This window comes from Ochotona curzoniae, unplaced genomic scaffold, assembly GCF_017591425.1.
Source record: "Ochotona curzoniae isolate NIBS_2020 unplaced genomic scaffold, NIBS_Ocur_1.0 scaffold_3835, whole genome shotgun sequence".
NCBI classification, from domain to species: domain Eukaryota; kingdom Metazoa; phylum Chordata; class Mammalia; order Lagomorpha; family Ochotonidae; genus Ochotona; species Ochotona curzoniae.
In genome coordinates this window covers 25,691,984-25,714,303 of record NW_024467114.1, presented here as the reverse complement: position 1 = coordinate 25,714,303, position 22,320 = coordinate 25,691,984, and the positions used below count along the sequence as shown (strand labels likewise).

Genomic DNA, 22,320 nt, shown 5'->3' with positions numbered 1-22,320 from the left:
GTGACTTCTCTTAGTAGTGAGTGGACTCGACACTTCTGTTTTACTCTCAAAAGCTACAATACTAAGCTACACTACATTCTATAGAGTACGTTCTCCCATCCTTCAACACTCAGGTAGAACTCTGGACAGGGAATCATGGGTGGTAGGTAAAAGAGCTCAATATGCTAAGATTGCTGATCTGGCTTTGATAGAATACACACATTCATTCATTTCGTCAAGGTTTTTGAGCTTTTCCTAAGTTTCAGGCACTGTTCAAGGTATGAGGGCTTTTGCAATGAATGAAGCAAAGTCCCTGTGCCAATGAAGCCTATATTTTTATTTTACTTTACTGCACTTTATTTTTATTGGAAAGGCAGATTTACAGAGAAAAGGAGAGACAGAAAGATCTTCTGTCCACTGGATCACTCTCCAAGTGGCTGCAATAGCTGCAGCTGAGCTGATCTGAAGCCAGGAGCCAGGAGCCTCTTCCTGATCTCCCACACAGGTGCAGGGTCTTAAGGGCGGCCCTCCATTGCTTTCCCAGGTCACAAGTAGGGAGCTGGATGAGAAATGGGACTGCAGGGATTAAAACCGGTGCCCATATGGGATCCCGGCGCATTCAAGGTGAGGACTTAAACCACTATGCTATCGCGCCAGGCCTGAATCTTAAGAAATTTACCTTGGATGAAAAAAGCCATGAAGTTGCAGAAGACAACATTAAGCATGATATCATTTGTGTAAAGCGTAAAACAAAGAAGACAGAGCACAGAAAGATAAAAGGTGTATGTGCATTGCTAAAACTTTTTAAATGTCAAAATATGCTACAGTTGGTTTTTTTGGAAGCACAGGAATAGTAAACACAAAATATGTAGGATTGCATATTCAGTTAGCACTGAAGCACAACAAAAGACTGAGGTGTGAGTGGAAATACATAGGCAAACACAAAGATATTGACAATGTTCTAACTCCCTGAAAGTTTAAGTGGGGTGTTCCTGGCTGTTTACTTTATTATGTTTGAGAGCACAGATATAAATGATACGGCTTCTTTGTGTATCTCAAACATCAAATTAGTCGATGAAACAAGCCAGACAGGCCAGGATAGAGCTGCGTGGGAAGGTATGAGGTCGGCCGTCGGCACAGCCATCTGCTGACTGCTGGCAGGCACGTCCTTTGGCATCTGGGAGCTGTTGTTTACGGCATCGTGGGTGCCAAGAGGTGAACTGAATCTCGTCAGTGAGAAATGAAACACTCACTCAACCTTGAAACCCCCATGTACACATCCAGTAATTGCACACTGGAGCCTAGACTCCATTCAGGGAAAGCATAATTTATTTGTATTTAAACATCCCTGTACTGTTTGACAATGTTGTGATCCCACCGAGAGGTACCAGGGATCTGAATGTGTTCTTCTATAAACATCTTCCTGCATGCCCATCTTGATGCATAAAGCTGCCAAGACCACCTCTTGGGTTCACTTTGTCTCCCTTTCTGTACACAAAGAGGCACATCCTGCACCATGCATGTAACGCGCAAATGTGTGATCTTGCCAGCACCAAGGAAAAGAGTCACAAGTTCCACCCATTTCTCCAGAATGTCCATTGGTTCAGATCTGACAGCTCATGTAACCTGAGAATTGGGGCACTTCACTCATCTTCATTTAGTGTCCAAAACAAACATGGAAGACCCTAAGAGAGGCTTTCTTTCCTGCCATGGGTGGGTTGCCATATATGATCTTTGTGTGTCAAGGGCAGTGTCTACTCGTTCCAGAGTCCGAGGTGTTGGGCTGCTTTAGAAAGTGTTCAAAGGCCCTCAAGGAGGAACTGTTCTTTGGATGATATGTTTTAGGCAACAAAAATCTCTGCTTGCTCCTGGAAACGCAGAAACCTGTCAGAAGATGCAATCAAGGTAGAGAAGCACAGTTCTTGGTGTCTACTGTCAACTGAATGAGCTAATTAGGTGAATCTGATCATAGTACCAATTGTTGACTGAGGCTACGAGGTAATTTGCTTGCAAAGCACCATGGATTTTTGGAAACGTAACTAAACCCAGCTGGATGTACCATATGAACACATATACAGAAAAACATATTTTTAGAATACTGCCTGGGTCCGACACGGTAGTCTAGTGGCTAAAGTCCTTGCCTTGCATGTGCCAGGATCCCGTATAGATGTTGGTTAGTATTCTGGCTGTTCCACTTCCTTTCTAGTTCCCTCCTTGTGGCCTGAGAAAGCAGTTTAGGACAGCCCAAAGACTTTAGACCCTGCATCCACATGGGAGAACCGGAATAGGCTCCTGGTTCTTGGTTTCGGATTGTCTCAGCATTGGCCATTGCAGTTACTTGGGGAGTAAGCCAGCTTACTGAAAATCTTTCTCCCTATCTCCCTATCTCTCTGTAAACCTGACTTTCCAATAAAAATGAAAAAGAAAAAGAAAAAAGAAAGAACACTGCTTAGGGCAGGTGTTATGGCACCTCAGATTAAGCCACCACTTGGAACAAGCACTCAAGCGCTTGTTAACTTGAGTCCCTGCTGCTTGGCTTCTGGTCCATTTTATACATTTCTTAAACAGCTGGATGAATACATGAATGACTATTGTGTGATTGCAATGCCTGAAAAAAAATTTTAAGGATGGTTGCGGTGGCTCAACATACTAATCCTCTGCCTGTAAGCGCTGGTATACCATGTGGGAGCTAGTTCTAGTCCTGGCTGCTCCACTTGCAATCCAGCTCCCTGCTTATGGCCTGGTAAAATGGCAGATGATGACTCATGTCCATGTGTCCCTACACCCATGTTGAAAAACTAAAAGGAATTTTTGGTTCCTGGCTATGAATCAACTCAGCTGCGGTCATTGGGGCCATTGTGGCCATCTGGGGAATGAAGCAGTTGATGGAAGATCTCTGTCTGTCTCTCCTTCTATCTATGAATCTGCCTTTTTAATAATGAATAAATAAATCTTTGGAAAAAATACATAAAGAGAACATAGGTGGTAAGGGATCAGGCTGAATGGTTAGAGAGGAATCAGGCTGTAAGAGTCTTTGACCACTGTGCTGAGACATCTGCTTCTGAAAGCAGTGGAGGATGAGTTCTTAGGTCCATGAAGACAACCCTGCTCAGCTATCCCAGTCAGAGGGCTCCAAGCAAAGGAAATAAGTCCCTCTAGCTTCCCCTGTTCCTACAGCCCTTTTTAGGTAGCAGTAAGACCAGCCTATTGTGTGCATTCGCAAAGTCACAGTGTCTGCCTGCTGGAAGTCAGGGAAGTTACCCTGCTCCTATTGATAGGCCCCATACTTCATACATGCTTGGTAAATGCTAGTTTCCATATTTATCTTCTCAATCATTAGATGCAAGTCAATAGAAGTTCCAAAGCCCATAGCTTCCCTTACAAAATAATTTTTTCAAGTTAAAAAGTCGAAGGGCAGAAATAGCCCAACACATGTGTTTTATTACACCTAATAATCAAATGAATAAGTTCAAAAGGTATTTTTGGAATGCTGGAGGAAATTTGAAAATGGTCAGGATGTATGAAACTATTTTGGAATTATCATATATTTTCTAAAATGCCATTGGCTTTAAAAATGCAGGGAAAATATGAGCATGTGTGTAAAAGTAAAGCAAACATCAAAACACAACTAATTATTGGATGGCAGGCATTCATTTGTATTACTCTTAATTTTCTCTGTTTGACATTGTTCATAATAAAAAAACTGGAGAGGATTTTCATTTATAAATCTACTGTTTATTTATTTTTATAAGATTCATTTATTTTGATTGAAAAAGTTAGACTTAAGAGAAAAGAAGACAGCAAATTTACAGAGGTGACACAAAAAGATCTTTCATCTGGTAGCTCACTCCCCAAGTGGCTGCAACAGCTGGAGCTGAGCCAATCTGAAGTCAGGAGCTTAATCTGGGTCTCCCACGCAGGTGCAGGGTCCGAAGGATTTGGGCCCTCTTCTACTGCTCTCCCAGGCTACAAACAGGAAGCTGGATGGGAAGTGGAGCAGCTGGGACACAAACCGGTGCTCATATGGGATCCCGGGACATGCAAGGTAAAGACTTCAGCCACTAGGTTACTCGTATCTTCTTAATTGAGGATAAAGGCCTTCATTAAAAAAATAGTGGATGGCATGGGCGTATGTCTAGAAAAGACACGGAAAACACTTACCTATTTTCAACTTCTGGCCCTGGCTCCTGGTTCTAATGTCCTAGTGCTCACCCTGGGAGCAGTGGAAGGCAGCAGATGGTGATGGCTCAAGTAGTTAAGTTTCTGCCACCCATGTTAGAGACCCAGATGGAATACCCAGCTGCAGCATCAGTCCTGGCTTAGTATCAGCCCTTGTGCGCATTCTGGCAGTGAAACAGCAGGTGGGAAGGCTCTCCCCCATCCTCCTTTCTCAAATACAAAAACAAAATGGAACTCGCTTGCAAGTCATTGTACGGGAAGAGTTCACTGAAGAATTATTTGCTCAGCCTGCTCCCACTGATCACACAATTGGATATGCTGAGACTACTGACACTATAATTACAGCTGTGTCTCTCCCTGGCTTCCATGAGTCAGAATGGGTTCTGGAAGAATTAGACTATCAGAGCCCATGCCCTGATGATACATGTGAATATGTGAAAACACATACCTTGCATTTTCAGTTTCTATGGTGGAATGTATGATCTGCTTCATTAGGCAGTAAGTTCAGATATTGATTAGACAAAAGTAGTAACAAAGGCCAAATATTCCCTCAATGCACAGGAGCATGTATTTTTCTTAAGGATATATTTATTTTGCATTGGAAAGGCAGATTTACAGAGAAGGAGAGACAGAAAGATCTTCCCTGTGCTGGTTCACTCCCCAATAGGGCGCAGCAGCCAGAGCTGAGCCTACCTGAAGCCAGGATCCAAGGAGTTCTTCCAGGTCTCAAGGCTTTGGGTCATCCTCCACTATTTTCCTAGTCCGTAAACAGCAAGCTGGTTCATAATGGACAGCTGGGGCACTAACTGGTGTCTCTCAGGGATGCTACACCTGGAAGAGGAGGATTAACCAGTTGCGCCTTCACACCAGCCCCAAACATGTAGTTTTTACATAAGCAATAATAGTGAGAGTAGCTAGTATTTGTTAGATATCGCTGTGTATGAGATACTGCTTCGAAATATTCTTACATGAATAAACTCTTTTTTTTAAAGATTTATTTCTTTATTGGAAAGTCAGATATATAGAGAGGAGGAGAGACAGAGAGGAAGATCTTCCATCCGATGATTCACTCCCCAAGTGAGTGCAATGGCCAATGCTATGTCGATCCGAAGCCAGGATCCAGGAACTTCTTCCAGGTCTCCCACATGGGTGCAGGGTCCCAAAGCTTTGGGCTGTCCTCGACTGCTTTCCCAGGCCACAATCAGGGAGCTGGATGGGAAGTGGAGCTGCTGGTTTAGAACTGGCATCCATATGAGAACCTTTTGTGTTCAAGGTGAGGACTTTAGCTGCTAGGCCATGCCGCTGGGCTCCACATGAATAAACTCTTAGTGAGTTTATGACAACCCTTGGAGGTAGATACCAATATCGCCAGTTTCATCTTCTTATGATGAAACTGATGTTCCAAGGTATAAGTAAATATTTCAACTCTCCAAGTTCCCAGGGCTAAAATGATGGAGGCTGATAATACATCCAGGTAGAAACTATGTTCTTGGAATACAGCTTAATACCTATCGTTTTATTTTGGTTTTTATTCATAATAACATATAATTCCTACTAATATGATAATTCACAATGAAGTATGATTATCCAACACATTACTTTAATGGCTGCCTAATATGGGCTTATCACAATTAACTAATACCTTGTCACTCAATACCTTATTTGACAATTTTCCCCTTCTCGAAGCAGTTCATTCTCTCAGACATCATTTTTCTCTATATGTGTAATTGAATCCAAGTCTCCTAGAAGAGCACTTGCTGTGTCAGGTGGTACAGACCTCTTTGATTTTGTGTATATCACTGAATCATCTTCTGAAAATTCTGTACCAGTCTATGTTCTGCTTCTCCAAGGCAGAATGAATTTTTCTCTCTCTAATCCGTCTCTACGTTTGTACATTAGCTCAAGAATAAAAGGATTTTTGAGATGTTTTCAAATTTTATTATTTGCCTGAGAGGCAGAAAAGCAAAGAAGGAGCAAAAGAAAGTTCCCATGTGCTGGTTTGTACCTCCAAAACCTTGTAACATCAGAAACTGGGTCAGACTGAAGCTAGCAGCTGGGAAGTCAAGCTGGGTCCCCCACATGGTAGCAGGGACCCAACTACCTGAGCCGCCACCTGCCGCCCCCCAGGATGCACATTAGCAGGAAACTAAGTCAGGAACAGTACCAAGACTCAAATCCAGGCACTCTGAGGTGGGGTGCTGGCATCCCAAGTGGGTGCCTTAACCTCTCAGCCCAAACCTTGCTCCTTGTGATTTCAACTTATATTTCTCCGATCTTTAATTTAGTTGAATATCTTCTCATGTGTTCATTGGATTTTCTATTTTGCCAGGACTCTCCTACTTACATTTATTTTATTTTTTTCTACTGGGTAGTCTTTGTGTTGATTTGATGCTATTTTTCAGATTATAAACCTTGATCTTATGTAGATTTTATGATTGAAATTGATGTGAGCCCTCCTTTGCACAGCAAAGGAGAGGGTATTGGTGTTGAGGACACCATGACCATGGCTTGCTTTTTTAAAAAATTTATTATTTAAGGATTCAACTAGGTTTTTTTTTTTTTTGAAAGATTTATTTTATTTTTATTGGAAAGAAATCCAGAGGAGAGAGAAAGATCCTTCATCCGTTGATTCACAACCCAAGCAGTCTCAATGGCCAGAGCTGATCTGATCTGAAGCCAGGATCCAGGAGCATCTTCCAGGTCACCCACGTGGGTGCAGGGTCCCAAGCCTTTGGGCTGTCCTTGACTGCTTTCCCAGGCCACAATTGAGCTGGGTGGGAAGTGGGGCCGCTGGGACCAGAACCAGTGTCCATATGGGATCCCAGTCCATGCAAGGCGAGGACTTTAGCCGCTAGGCTATCGGGCCCAATTAGTTCTTTTTTTAACTTCCATTTTTCAAAGATTTATTTTATTTTCATTGGAAAGATTTACAGAGAGAAGGAGATACAGAAAGATCTTCCATCCATCTGGTTCATTCCCCAAGTGGCCGCAACAGCCAGAACTGAGCCAATCTGAAACCAGGGGCCTGCAGCTTCAGCCGGGACGCCTATGTAGGTCCAGGGTCCCAAGTCTGTCCTCTATTGATTTCCCAGGCCACAAGCAGAGAGCTGAATGTGAAGTGGAGCAGCTGGGATACTAATCAGCTTGCACATGAAATCTCAGCACATGCAAGGTGAGGATTTAGCCATTAAGCCATTGCACCAGGCCAGAGCATGGCTTTTAGTGTTTTGACAAAACCTCCGATGTGAGTTCTTCCGGCCTACAACCTTATTGATGGAGTGTTTGTTGTCTGTTTGGGGTTTGCAGCTTTAAGTAACTTTCCTGTGATTGAACCAAGAAAAAAGGTACTTGTGGATTTCTACCTAATTTACAACTCCGTGAAACCTTGAAGGAGAGGAAACAGGCTGGTATCTTTTAGAGTGTGATTTGTGGAAGTAAAGAATCCCTTTAGCTTGAGAATTTTATAATTTTTTCACTGATCTGTGTTCCTGAACTATGAAACATGAATATGAGGGCTAAAGAACAGCTTCTTGAGACAAATACTCTGTGTAGGGAGGGGATAGTTATGGAAATACTGCATGTGTATGCATGCTAGTATTTGTTATTTTAAGATTTTATCTGGGTTATATTTGAACAAATCCTGAAGTCTCTTTATCAGGTCAATGCTATCAATTTCCCTGCTTTGATACTGTCATATAATAAACTATTTGCATTGAAAAAGCTGCTGCATTTATTTTCTAGGGCTGTTGTCATAAATGATCACAAACTGGGTAACTGGACACAGAAATTCACCTGCTCAGGGCTCTGGAGGTGAGGCATCTAAGACCCAGATGTCCAAAATCACTGTGCTGGCAGGGTCCTGCTCGCTCTGTAGGATCCAGAGGAGGATCTTTCTCTACCTCTGCCCCAGCTTCTAGCGGTTTCCATCAAGCCTCGGTATTCCTGGGCCTGTAGCTGCATCATTACAATATCTACTGACATTACCGGTGTTACCATTGCTCTGTTTAGTTTGTTAGCGTCTGAGGACTAGAGGCTGTTGAGAATAGGAAAACACACCTAAAGCACAGGGAAAACTATAGGATGAAAAATATTTAAGAAAGGGATTTTGTATCTTCATACCTCCTCTTAGAAACTGATACATTGGGTCCAGAACAATGATCTAGTGGCTAAATCCTCACCTTGTAACCACAGGGATCCTATATGGGTGCCGGTTCATGTCCCTGCTGCTCCACTTTCCATCCAGCTCCCTGCTTGCAACCTGGGAGAGCTGTAGAGGACAGCCCAAAGCCTTGGGACTCTGCACCTGTGTAGGAGACCCAAAAGAAGCTCCTGGTTTCAGGGCCCGGCACAAGTGGTTTCAGGGTGGCGCAAGTGGTTAAGGTCCTCGCCTTGCACGCCCGAGATCCCATATGGCCTTCCTCTCTGTCTCTCCTGTCTGTACATCCGCCTTTCCAATAAAAAAATAATAAAAATAAATCTTTTAAAAAAAAAAGAAGCTCTTGGCTTCAGATTGACTCAGCTCTGGTTGCTGTGGTCCCTTGGGGGGTGAACCAGAGGATGGAAGATCTTTCTCTCTGTCTCTCCTCTCTGCACATCTGCTTTTACAATAAAAATAAAAATAAGATTTAAAAAAGGAGGAAATTTGCTACATCACAGTGACCCTCTTCAACATTTTACACATCACTTTTACAACTAGGTAAAAAAATAGATCATAAAACACTTTCTAAGGATGCTAAACACAAGCACTAGGCATCCTCATGTTTGCTTTGCCTTCATCTACAGCTCTGCTGGGAATTTAAGCATTTCTTTCATCCACTAAACCTAACGCTGAATGGCAATAAATCATCATTCACTGAAATCTACAAAGTAAAGGATATGCTACCAATGAAACTGTAACCCAATGCATCATCATTAACATCAGGCAGCAGTACAAAATTGCAGTCCAACAAGAACTACATGGCAATCATCCTAGCTGATCAGAACTCAATTAATTCACTGAGCAATCACTTCAGGTGAAGAAAGAAAAACAAACAAAGCCGATTTTATCTATGAAGCTATGAGAAGGCTAGAGTGGTGTATCAATGTGTTGAAGATTAAAGAGAAGTCACACAGTGGTGGTTTGTAAAGGAGAGTTTATTGAAAAGAATTATTAACTACGGCAGGGGACTGGAGTTGTGGGCTGGGAGGAATGCAAGAAAATCGGAAGAATATGAGCCTGGCAGGTGGAGGAAGAGATACTCCCAGGAGGGTTTTGTGACAGACTGCTCAAGGAAAAGTTGCTCCCGGCTCAGGTCACTGTGGTGGGCTCCTGAACAGAACTTCCTGGAAACCCACCTTCTGGAACTGACTGGGGAATAAGTGCCACTAGCTAGAAGTCTGCGGGCAGCATCTTGCTGGAAATACGCCTTGGCTCCCGGGAAAAGTAGTTTGTGCAATGACATCTCCCTGAAGGAATTCTACCCCACAACCGTCCCAAGGGGAGCGTAGGCTGGGGCTGTGTTAGGGAAGACAGACCTAGTGGGAGTGAGATGTTGTGTAACCCAAGGATTGCAACTGAAGAAGCCCCCTGCTGCTGGAGCTGGACCCTGGGAAGGCTGAGTGAGTCACAGGAGCTACACGTGGAGAGCACACGTGCTCATAGGAGCCTGTGGAGTGACTACGCAGCAGGCAGGAAGCGCAATAGTTTCCTCTTTCCATGTCTCTCCAGCTCTTTCTATTGACAAAGTTTAATGTTGGGTCACAGCTGATAAAAGAAAAAGGTTTGTTCAAAAGAAAAAGGTTTGCTCAAGTGTCAGATGACTTTCTTGGTTTTAAAAAAAAAACAAAACTTTTTTTTTTTTGAAAGGAAAAAAATCTATAATGGATCCAAGATTTTTACAGAGCAGGCAAAAGGGTGAATTTAAAATCCAGAGACACTGCAGCACTGATCAATGGTATGGCAGTCACTGCCCTCCCCCTCACCCCAAATCCCTGGCACCTCTCAATTGCCAAGTCCCTCAAGGATCCATTTTGAAGTAGACCAGCTGTCCATCAGGGAAATGGCAGAGCTCTCCGATCATGGATGAAATTCAAATTCCTTGTCAAGGATCCCTTAAATCCCAGCAAATGATGATGTGTGGTCAGACCCTGGCTAACATCTGCAGGAAGTGTGCCTGTCTAGAGCATCTTATGACCCTCATGCACAGAGTTTTGGTGTGAGCAGGGCAGCATCCAGCATGTATGGGAAGTGGATGGGAAGTGATGGATTGCAATCTAGGCTATTCTTTCTACAAGTGAGATGTTTAGTCACCTAAGTGAAGGTGGGAAAAGAGTAGCACCTGAAGGGAAATATGAAGCTAGGGAACTTTTTGAACAATGAAAGAGACTTGAGTACTTGTAGAAGACAACGGAGGTAGAAGGCTTGAGGACTAGAGAAACCATGTAGGGTTCTTGAGAAGATGCAGCAGCCTGGGATCCATACCCATTTCAGTCTAAAACTAGGATTCAAGCTTTGTTAAGCCTTTAGAAGATGATTGTAATAACATTTTCTTCAGCTACTTTTAACTAACTTTAATTATGGTTAGTATGCAAGTGACTCACAAAACAAAGACATTTAATAAGAAACACTGAGAGGGAAGAAACATGTTGACTTAAGTACCTTAAGAATTCCAAGTACCTATGTGAGCTATTACTCTTCTCGGAAAGATAAGGAAGAGAGGTTAGAGGATATTTACATTCTGGTGACCTTTCAGTTGCACAAGAAACAAAGAACACTTTTAGGAGCCAGATGGGGCAAAGGTCTTACTGAAGCATAAACTTCTCTAGGGTCTGTTTCTGAATATCATAAATTATAGTTTCTCCCATTGATAACTCATGAAACTTCCCAAGACTCTGAATTTCAGCTCCAAAGTGGGTTTTTTTTTTTTTTTTTTTTTTTTTTTGGTCTACGACATACTCTTCAGTGGTCAAGTTGGATGACAGGGAGTCTGTAACATGTTACAGGATATTGCAAGATGGAAAGTCAAGGGTCCATGGGGTACTAGAAGTAATGTTAATGCAAATGACAGTCCATGGATTCTTGAGTTGGGTAATGAGGGAAGAATTACAGTACAGCCTTAATCCCAGCCTATCCTGAGCTTTGCCATTTGGTTGCTTGTCTAATACTTTACATACTTAAATTATCATGGACTCGTGTTTCTCCTTCCTTTGCTCTCCCATGTTCTACTAAGGGTACAGTGCCTCTTAGGCATGGCATATGTTTCCTATCAAAACACAAGACAGATGACAGGTGGCAGGTCAGGACAACTGTTTAGAAACTACTTGAAATTGTAATTATTCAGAAAACTTGTGAGCCCAATGACTTAATTTTCAATAAGTAAGTAACAATAAGTAGGCTGATGATCCTTTATTCACCATTTGGCAGGATAACGTGCTCTCTCCTGAGCTTTTGGCAAAGTGGCAAGACCTGACCTGAAATACCAGACAGCAGATTAAGCCAGACTATTCCTACAGTTTGTTTATCCTACTTAGCATGATATTTATGTTTCCTGATTTAAAAAAATGACTGCCAGGTGCTGCTGCTGATGCTTTGGGATGATGTTCCATAAGATACAGGACGACTTACTTATGACAGCCTAGACGATGGACAATGACGAGAGTAAGGCTGGGTCTTCTGAAACATTTCTGGGACATGTTCACAAGCTGACCTTTGTCATAACCTTGGGTTCTTGGAAGTTCTTGAAAGGGGAGTGAGAGGGATCATCACAAGGCAGCATCTCATTACAGTATGAGATCTTGCTTTTCTTTTACAGCTCAGTGAGCTGATTGACCCAAATTGTTTCCTGTAAATAGAATTGGAAGCACCTGTTTACCTGTTTTGTTGTTTGTTACTAGGTGGGATGGGACTCTTACTGATTAGAAAACCTAAATGCCTGATGGTTAAACTGGTTATCTGTGTTCCAAACGCTTACAGTTGATTGGATCACTTGTATTGTGCACTGATGTAAGCTTGGTTGACTGAATGATTTGTATCGTGTACCAGTGCTCTCTTAGCTGCCTGGGTTTAAGAACCCATTGTTTAAGAACCCCTGAACATGGCTAACGGGGCTGCTCCCCTCTTCTAAGTGTGGTGGAATGGGACAGTCACTGGTTATTGCCGGGTGGTGAATAAAGACTCCTCAGCTTCTAAGAGTCTGCCTCTGACTCATTTCTGGGATAGATCTGGTCAATTCACAAGAATTAAAAGCTGAAAAGTTTTGAATTCTGAAGCTCAGCTAACAGCACGGTTTCATATAATTGATTATAGACTTGTATTTCTTATAGACAAAGCAGGCCGCCTCACATATCATAGGCTATTTAAAAAAAAATCAACGAAATACAGAGAAGATGTATCTTGCCCTTGCTGGGAGAGACATGGCCTAAAAAATATGGATGAGCATTTGGGCAACTTGTTAAGATGTCCCGTGGGACACCTATATTCCATATTTCAGTCCCAATCCTGGCATCCTGTTAAATGTGTACCCTGGGAGACAACACGGATGGCTCAAGGATTTGCGTCCCTGCCACCTGTTAGTTATTTAAAAAGAGTTAAGTTCTAGTTCATAGGACATTACGATATCTTACGCGCAGCTAATTCCTGCAACCTGGTTCTTTACCATGAGCTGAAAACACCAGATGCAACGACATATCTTGGGAAGTTTATTCCAGCGGGGCAGAAACAGGAGAAGGGAAAGGGGAAGGGGAGGAGGGGAAGGGAGGCCAGAAGGAGAGAGGGGAAGAGCAAGGACGAGGAGGCCAAGAAGAAGAGCACGAGCTGCACCTGGGAGCCTTTTTTGTCTGCTAGGTGTGGGGGGGCGGGAATTCGGAGGGATTGAGGTCAAGGCCCCAGGGGATTGGTGCCTGCAGGTGAATGCCTGGGGATGATTGGTGAGTGGGCGGGTTTGGGGAAGGGGCTGGGAGATTAGGGGTGGGATTCTCAGGTGGAATGCCAGGTTATATCTGATTGGTGGATGGCTGGACTGGCACGAATTTCGTGAACTGTGAGGAAGAAGAAATGGTGCAGGGTTCAGGGTGGGATATTCGAATAAGTCCTTACAGTCCCCACATGGGAGTGCTGGGTTGAACTCCTGGCTTCGGGCTTCTGGCTTCGGCCTGGCCTTGCACTGGCTGTTGCCAGCATTTGGCAAGTCAATAGGCAGATGGGAGACTTCTTTCAGTCTCTCTGCCTCTCAAAAACAGATGAATGATAGAAATTAGAAATTTAGGGCATCATCATTAAAAGGAATAAAGTAAGCTAAAATTCTGAAATTAATATCTTCATGATTGGGAAATAGTTCTAAAAGTTCCAAGAAACTAGTAAGAATTTAAAAATCACCTATACACAGTGTCTTCCTATTGAGAGAGGAGTTAGAGTGGGTAGTAGGCAGTTAGGGTATTCTGAGTCCCCGAGTAAAAGAGAATTTCCCCACCATGTCTTGGATTCACCAGGGCACCTTTCTTCCAAGGGACAGGGGTGCTATTAGCATAACAATTCCCCACCTGAAGTATCAGCCATCACCTCCAGCCATTTTGGGAGGGCCTCAGGCTGATCTCTTTATCATTGAAAGGAGAGCAGGAAGAAGTAATACACATTTGCCCAAGGCCTGGAATATCCTATGTCTGGTACCTCTGTGGCCTTTTGTCCCAAGGCCAGGTGCCATGGAAACCAGGAATTTTCTTTGTTCATGGAGAAACATCTTTCAGGGAAACCTTTAAAAGGTGCATTCCCAGCCATTAATACGGGTTTGGGTTCTTGTCCTTCTGCCTCTATGGCAGAGCACTAGGGTTCTTATTTTTCCTCCTGCCACTATGGCAGAGCACTAGGGTCTTTTTACTTTTCCTCCTGCCATTATGGCAGGGGGTAAGGGTCCTTTCTATCTCAAAACCCCCTCCCGTCGCTAGGACGGTCTCTTCCCAGCTTTTCTAATAAATCTTGCTTTAAAACTAAACTGTGTCCACACGAAAATTCTTCTTTCCTGCGAGACAAGAATTTGAGGTTGCCGCCATACTCGGAATCAAAAATCCTGCAACACTATCACTTGCTTTTGTAAAGCATGTTGTTTTTCTGATTTCATTAAGTTGGTGGTAATTAAAAATTTATTACAAGTACGTAACATATGCGATTTAAAAGTACAGTGATATCTCTGAAAAATTGTACTTATAAAGTACACAGCTATGTTTACGTTTCTTGAGGCACACGGTTATTTCCACTGCTTATAACCGCACTGACTACTTATATTGAGCGTGATAACTCCTTTTTTATTCATAAAATGCCCAAGTTGGGACCAAATGACTTGTTTTGATTTTTCTGAAATTCTATGATCACGTACAGCACAAAATCAAATTCAAGGATTTCAAATAGGTAAGGGAACAAGTTAGCAAATATTTAATGTACTACCTAGGGAAGTTCATGCCTGTTAAGCATGCGGAAGCAAAGATGAAACGTACTAACGTACTACGCATTTGTAATGTGCTTCACCGTTTAACGTGGCCCCTACAAAGTGAAAAATGCCCTTGTTTGCGACCAAGGACTGGGGTGAAACACCCTCAGGCACAAAACCCAGACAGCGCAAAAGCTCGGCGGGTGGGGACCGTGCGGCAGCGGGGTGACGCGCAGGGGGCGGGCCTAACCTACGCGGCGGCGGAAGAGAACGGCCCGTGGGCGGAAGTGACGTGAGGCCGGCTCTGGGCTCTGAGGGGAGGCGTAGCCGGTGTGGGGAAGGAGGCGGTGTTGGCGGAAGGGGTTCGGCGGCTGATGGCGGCTCGGCTTCGGGAGCCTGTCTGACGTTCTCCCTCGGTGCGGAGGCCTGCGCCAGGTTAGGCGTCTTCCCCCGGGTCCGTCCTTGCACTGCGTGAGGCGCGTGGAGCGTTTTTGAGGGGGAGGCTCGGGGAGCTCGTGCTACGCTCCTCAGCCTGGGAGGAGCCGGGGGGGGGGGGGCGTCCCTTGCCGCCGTCGGCTGAGGGTCTCCGTGGAGACGCTGCCGCCCCAAGGACCTGGCGTTTCCTTTCCTCTCAGACTGCGATTGTGACGGGTGTGTGCGGGTGTGGGGTCGGCCGTGGGCTTCGGGGAGGGGCCCCCGCCCACGGCGGGCAGGCCTCGGGGGGCCGTGCTGGCTGGGTGGGTGGGTGGGGAGAGGCTCCTGTGTGCGAGTGCCACCCCAGGGCGAGGGTCTTGAGGGGGTCCTGTGTGTGCTGGCGGCGTAGGTCGGCTAGGGAAGTGCTAATAGGACGTGTCCGGAAAGGACGCCCGGGTTTCGCCACTGCGGAGAGAAAGCCAGCTGTTTTGGTTTGAGTTGCTCCTGGAGGAGGAGGAGGAGGAGAAGACTCGGGGCGCCGCCTACTGCTGCGGGCCGGCCCCGAGTCCGCTGCCCAGGCCGGTCGTGCGGTTCACCTGGGCTGCGGAGTGGGCCCTCCCCGCACCTGTTTCTAGAAAGCCCCCCATCCCTCCCCATTAACGCCTCAAGGACTCAGCTGAGGAGAATTGGCGTGCGGCTTCTGCTGCGTCAACTTAGTCTCGCCCGTTGCCACCCGGCAGGCTCGCAGGTCGTGTGGACAAGTCCCGACGGGCGTTCGTGAACCTGTGTGTGGTGTGTGCGCGCGCGTGTGTGGGCATGCACCTGCCCGATAAAGTTGTTTGGAGAAAAGGCTGAGCCATTGGACATAGAGTTCCTGAAGTAGTTTAGGATTGCTGTTCTCTCAGGAAGGTAGATGGGGAAAATACATCGTCATTTTTCAGCTCTGAGAGAAATTCCTGTGCGCTGTGCAGGGACCATTGCTCGTGATCGCGGTGGCGTTCGGTTCCCAAAAGCAGCTTCATTAAAAAGGTCACTTGAATAACGCGTCCGTCCTTCAGGCGCCCCTCTCCCGTGCGAGGCTGAGGTAGGCGCTCTCCTTTCGGGTTTCTAAAGGGTCCTTTTTTGCTAGGAACGATCTCTTACTACTCTTTAGGGGTTTCTTTGTTTTTGTTTTTGCGACTTGACTTTTACACGTCAAAGAACATCCTGTTGCGGTTAATGTTTCCTGATTGTCGCATTCTTAGACTGTAGTTTACAGTTGGGGTAATAACAGGTGCGTATAGTTAGCCAGTAATTACATTTTTCATACCAGAAAGTTCTGGAATTTTAAGCCTTTTAACAGAAGCTTAAATATTGATGAACGATTGTAATTATGTTCGTATACCCCTTTGGAGGAATTATTTCATTTATTTTAGATTGCATTGTTTTGGAATGGATATTGCGTATAGTTTGGACTTTATATACTTCCAGCTGTTTAGAATTTAGCCCGTGTAAACCTTTAGATGAAGATTAAAAAATTTTTCTCTTCTAATATCTTAGGTAAAGATAACTGCATTTTAGCAATCACTTTATTAAAAAGAAGCCAGAGTGGTGTGGGTGAGAGCTGGGCAGGACCCTGTGCCCTCAGCTGTCGTGATTCGGAGAGATGATCCTTGCAGAACAGAGGAGCAGGCGCGGGCCTTGCCTGCATCACAGGTTGCTGACATAGCGTTTCTGATTATCTACAGCCAGTCGGTAGTCCTTAGGTGAGGGTGATTGGAGATGCTTTCAAGGCCGGGTATTTGTGTCTGTTCAGGTGTGCGTTCTGTAGGACTGAAATGTGGAGATGATTTTAAAGGCTCATCTTTTTTTTTAAAGTGAGAGATTTGAAAGCTTTTAGTAATTCTGTCAACCACTAACTGAATTCCAACATTTTTAGAAAAGGGCTTGTTTATTGGACCGCGCCAGATCTGTTCCCCAACATTTTTAAGGCACAAAATGTTTATATTCTAAAATGAAGTGTATTGCTGTCGAGTATATGTGGAAAATTTATTACTGGTCTTTTTCATTTGCTTATTTGCTTTGATTTTACTAATGTTATTATGGACATTTGCAAGGAGTAGGAGCAGTAAAATGAATAGCCTGCTCCAACTCCTTTGTTTTGTCCTCTGTCATCTTTCCCTTTCACTGTGAAGGCTGAATCTGGGAGTCTCCAAGTGCCTGCAGCAGTCACTGCTGGGCCAGGTGCAAGTCCGGAGCCAGGAACTCAATACAGGTTTTCTTTTTTTTTTTTTAAAGATTTATTTTTATTATTTTTTCATTGGAAAGGCGGATATACAGAGAGGAGAGACAGAGAGGAAGATCTTCCGTCCGATGATTCAGTCCCCAAGTGAGCGCAACGGGCCGACACTATGCCGATCCGAAGCCAGGAGCCTCTTCCGGGTCTCCCACGCGGGTGCAGGTTCCCAAAGCTTTGGGCCGTCCTCGACCGCCTTCCCGGGCCACAGGCAGGGAGCTGGAAGGGAAGCGGGGCTGCCGGGATTAGAACCAGTGCCCATATGGGATCCCGGGCGTGCAAGGCGAGAACCTTTAACCACTTGCGCCACCGCGCCGGGCCCAATACAGGTTTTCCATGTGGGAGGCAGGCACCGAAGTATTTGAGCCATTACCTTCCTCTTTACTCAACAGCAGGAAGCTGGATGGAGAATGGAATCAGACTGAAAATCATTGGCGCTTCAGTTGTGCCCCCAAATGCATGCCGCTCCCTTGGAATTTTTTTTTTTTAATAAAGATTTATTTTTATTATTTTTTATTGGAAAGGCTGATATACAGAGAGGAGATACAGAGAGGAAGGTCTTCCGTCCGATGATTTACTCCCCAAGTGAGCGCAGTGGGCCGATACTATGCCGATCCGAAGCCAGGAGCCTCTTCCGGGTCTCCCACGCGGGTGCAGGGTCCCAAAGCTTTGGGCCGTCCTCGACTGCCTTCCCAGGCCACAGGCAGGGAGCTGGAAGGGAAGCAGGGCTGCCGGGATTAGAACCGGCGCCCATATGGGATCCCAGGCATGCAAGGCGAGGACTTAACCACTTGCGCCACCGCGCCGGGCCCTCCCTTGGAATTTTTAATCCAAGTCCCAGATATTAAGATATTTCACTTAATAGTGTAGTGTATGCTAACTCATTAGGACACTTAATAAAGAGTCACCATAGTCATGTTAGCACATAAAGCAAAGTTGCTTCTTATTTGATTTCAATTGTTAGAACTAAAGTAATTATAATTAAAAAGGTTAATTTGACCTTATTAAGTGTGCTGAAGTTTTTCTTATGGTGTCTCTTACTAAGCTGGCTAAGGCTTACATTTTTTGGGTTGGTTAAGTAGGGTGAGTATCAGGAAGCACTGAACAAACATTACCAAAACAGATCTCTTTAGGGCTTGAAAAGTTTCACAAGGAGGAACTAAAGGTATTAAAATACCTTTGTAGTTGTATTTTTGAAAATTATTTTTATTGGCAAGGCAGATTTACAGAGAGGGGGAGAGACAGAGATCTTCCATTTGCTTGTTCACTCACCAAGTGGCTTCAGTGATCAGAGCTCAGCAAACCTGGAGCCAGGAGCTTCCTCCAGGTCTCCTATGAGCTTGCAGGGTCCCAAGGCTTTGGCCTGTCCTCAACTGCTTTTCCAGGCCACAAGCAGGAAGCTGCGTGGGAAGTGGAGCAGCCTGGACATGAACCAGTGCCTGTATGGGATCCTGGTGCTTGTGGGAGGTGGGTGTGAGGTCAGGATGGGGGGTGGGGATTTAGGCATTGCACCAGGTCCTCATAATGTGTAGTTACAACACAAGAATAATATACACGAAGGAGAGGCTTGGAGGTTTAGAGAGTGTGGAGGTCACTTAGAAGAGGGGGCGCTGTGGTTGGCGTGCGTGCATTATGTTTGACATAGTTTCCCAGCGATAGAGTGGACCAGAGTTCGTAGTTGGCCGTCCCTGTGCTCCTTTCCCTGGAGAGGTGCTTCAGAGCACAGCAAGTAGGAGGTGGCTTGGTGGAGTTTGCTTTTTGCTTCTCTGTGTGTAGGAGCCGCTGTGTCCTCTCCAACAGCGGCCCGGTTAGCATTTTTTGTTTTCTAATGTGTTGAAGCTACACTTCTCAGACCTTACCACAAGGTGATGCAGTGACTTTGCAGTGAGTTCTCCTGGGGGCCCAGAGGGCCATTCTTTGTGAATTCCAGCATTTCCATAAGCTTGCTCGGTTCTTCCTTTGTGTTTCTTATTGGTGGGAGCAGTGAGCTAGAGAAACTGTGTGGGAATTAGAAATTTTACTTTTCAGTTCAAAATGGATTGATAATGATGTGTCATAGATTATGTTCATTTGTGTTAACATTTTAAATAGCTTGAAACTATCTTGCAACTTAATAAAGCACACAATAAAATGATAGGTGAGTTTTACAAGTATTTAGATAAAGTAGCTGTGAAATTGAGGGCCATTGTTAGGACAGTCACAAAAATGAGATTTCATGTCCGTGCAATCATTTAATTCATTGAAAGCATACACTTGTAGAAACTTCAAACAGTAAATTTGAGTTAAAAAAATTAAAAATTCTCCTTAGAATTCTCCTCTGTTTTTACACCTGTCCTTTATTAAGTAAAGATTGGCGTTAGCTCTTTTGGGTTATTCGCCACACAGGAGGTTTTATTCCAGCAGGCAAGATGGCTGCGGGGGTGGGAGTGGATGCAGAGAGGGAGAAAGAGTGGCAGGAAGGGACTCCGATGGAAGAGAGAGAGGGGCAGCAAGAGGAAGGAGAGGGAGGCATGCCCAAGTGTGCCTTCTTGTGGTGGGGTGGGGGAGTGGGCTCGAGGTGCCCCGGGGGATTGGTGGATGGAGCAATCGGGTACTGCACCATGAGGTTACAGGGGATTGGTGTGAACACACTTAGGAAGTTAACAGCAGATTGGCTACAATAAAATTTGTACTTACAGGGCATATCAATCTTTTTTTCTTCTTTTTGGCCAGTGAATCTTAAGGAAGTGGAGACCTAGGGGAAGCAGATATTTAAAATGTTACATGAGTCCAAAATGGTGAGGCTCTTTAGGGCCAGGGTTTGAGTCACTCCTCACAACTGGTATGTAATTTGAGTCCCCTTGGATGCATTTATAAACATGCAAAACATTTACTAATACATCTACATATAATTGGATTTTTTTGGATGCTTTCAATTGATAAATGAAAGCTTAAATTTCACTGTCTTGTTTTATAAGCAAATAAATACAACTTTGTTAATTTTCCACCTAATCACATTCTTCATGGAAAAATATTAGTCCATTTAATGCAGTCTTGGTAGTTTTATCTAATAGAGGTTGATAGTACTGGCTAAGAGAGTTACTGCTTTATTAACTAGCAGGGAGTATTCTTAAAAGAACTGGAGTAGGTGAATTCTCCCCCATACACAATTTTTTAAAATCATTTTTAAAGATTTATTGCAAATCAGATATACAGAGAGGAGGAGAGACAGAGAGGAAGATCTTCCATCCAGTGATTCACTCCCCAAGCGGCCACAATGGCTGGAGCTGAGCTGGTCTGCAGCCAGGAGCCCAGAGCTTCTTCCATGTCTCCCATGTCAATGCAGGGTACCCAGGCTTTGGGCCGTCCTCGACTGCTTCCCCAGGCCACAAGCAGGGAGCAGAGAGGAAGTGGAGCTGCCGGGATTAGAAACAGCACACTTATGAGATCCCAGCACGTGCAAGGCGAGGAGTTTAGCCACTAGGTTTCTGTGCTGGGTCCTCCACACAATTTTTGGGAAGAGGAGGGAGGTCAGGATTAGTACACATATCTCAAACAAAGCAAGAGGAGTGTGCAGTTGTGTTAAGCAGAGTTACCCCGGTGTTTAAGTGCTACCTTTCGGTTCCCCTGAGGCAGGGAGTGTTCCCTGGAGTCCCTTTGTGAGGCAGCCTTGTAAAAAGTAAAGCCCCAGTGTTAGAGCTGAAGGAGGAGCACCCCTCCTGCCGGCACCCTGCAGACCTCCTGGCAGCAGGCGTCATGGCTCTCAGGTTCAGGATGACACTGTGATCACTAAAGCAGTACAGTGGTCATGAGAGAAGCAGTAGGGATACATTTCTAGAGTGTATTTCTTTAAAATTTAAAAATTCTTTTAATATTTCAAATCGGCAAAAGCAGCAGTTCTGAAAGTAAACTATTTTTGGTTTTAGCAGTAAAGCTTCTTAGTCGTTGTTGAGATGTGAGTTGAGTCTTATTGTTGTGCTTGCGGTGTAGAAAGTTCATTGATTTTTGAAGTAAATTTAATTAGTTTGGTTAGCAAAACTCTTACCCTACTTCTTCCCTTTGTGACAGGGATTCCTGCCTTAATGACTCAGAAGCAGGTGCTGTACATTTAGTCATAGTTTTTTGCATGTACTATAGATGCAGGAATTGTACTGAGTCCAACATTTTTAAAAAATAAAATCTTAGTTTTATTTTTTCAGAAGTAGAGCACAAAATATGTAACATCTGAGTCTTAGTTTTTGTAATCCACTTTAACCATTCATCTGCTGTTCAGTGCTTGATATTTACTAAGCCTGTGAGAACCCACTGAGTCACTAATAGATAAAAAAACATTTTTTTATGAAAGATTTTTCAACAGAATGTATAATGATGCTTAAAGTTCACGTAATAGTCATTTTCTATAATCTGTTTGAAGACCTCTAGAATACATGGTTTTAAAATTTTGTATGACTAAATATCTTTCAATACAACCTTTTGTGACAAGATTCTTGATATAATCTTGTGTATGTATATGAAGTGTTCTCAGGCCCCACTTCCAGAAGGTTTGTGGTTTTTTTTCTTAAAGCCGCTTAGGATTCCAATAGGTAATCAAGATTGAGGGTCAGGATGGGGCAGGAATGCAAGCATCAAGAAGTTACAGGACCCTGAGTCATGAAGAGAGGGGAAGGATGGACTGAGCTGGATGTGGAGGAAAGTAGAAAGCTCAGAGGTGTTTTGAAGGGAAAAGTTAGTTGAGCAGTAGCCAGTAAGTCCTTGACTTTCAGCTGTCCTTGTTTCTGTTTTTAGTGTGTATTGCTAGGGGCCACCAGGTGTGTACTTGCAACGTGAAGTACCTTGCTTTGGTTTTAGTAGAAGCAGAGGGTAACACTTGCCAGGAAGAGCTGGAGCTTTTGATTTAATCTTATCACAATCATATAACTTTCTAAGCCATATTGACTGATTTTTAATTTGTCTTTTTTTATCTTCTATATTTAAAAAGTTTCAATATTTAAAAAGTTGTGTCTTTTCAGTAACTAGTTACACAAATATCCATGAAAGTTGTGTTAAATGTATTTTTTAAGAGCATAAGTTTATCCTTGGTTGGTGTCATTTAACTTG

General features: G+C 44.1%; 1 protein-coding gene across 1 annotated transcript in view; it reads left to right on the top strand.

Annotated features, from left to right (window-relative positions):
- Positions 1-14,871: 14,871 nt before the first annotated feature.
- The window catches only part of TAX1BP1 (Tax1 binding protein 1), a 59,905-nt gene continuing 52,456 nt past the window's right edge, over positions 14,872-22,320 (top strand). The window contains exon 1 of the mRNA XM_040964594.1: positions 14,872-14,990. The gene's annotated coding sequence lies outside the window, so the exon portion shown is untranslated. The remainder of the gene's footprint in view (positions 14,991-22,320) is intronic.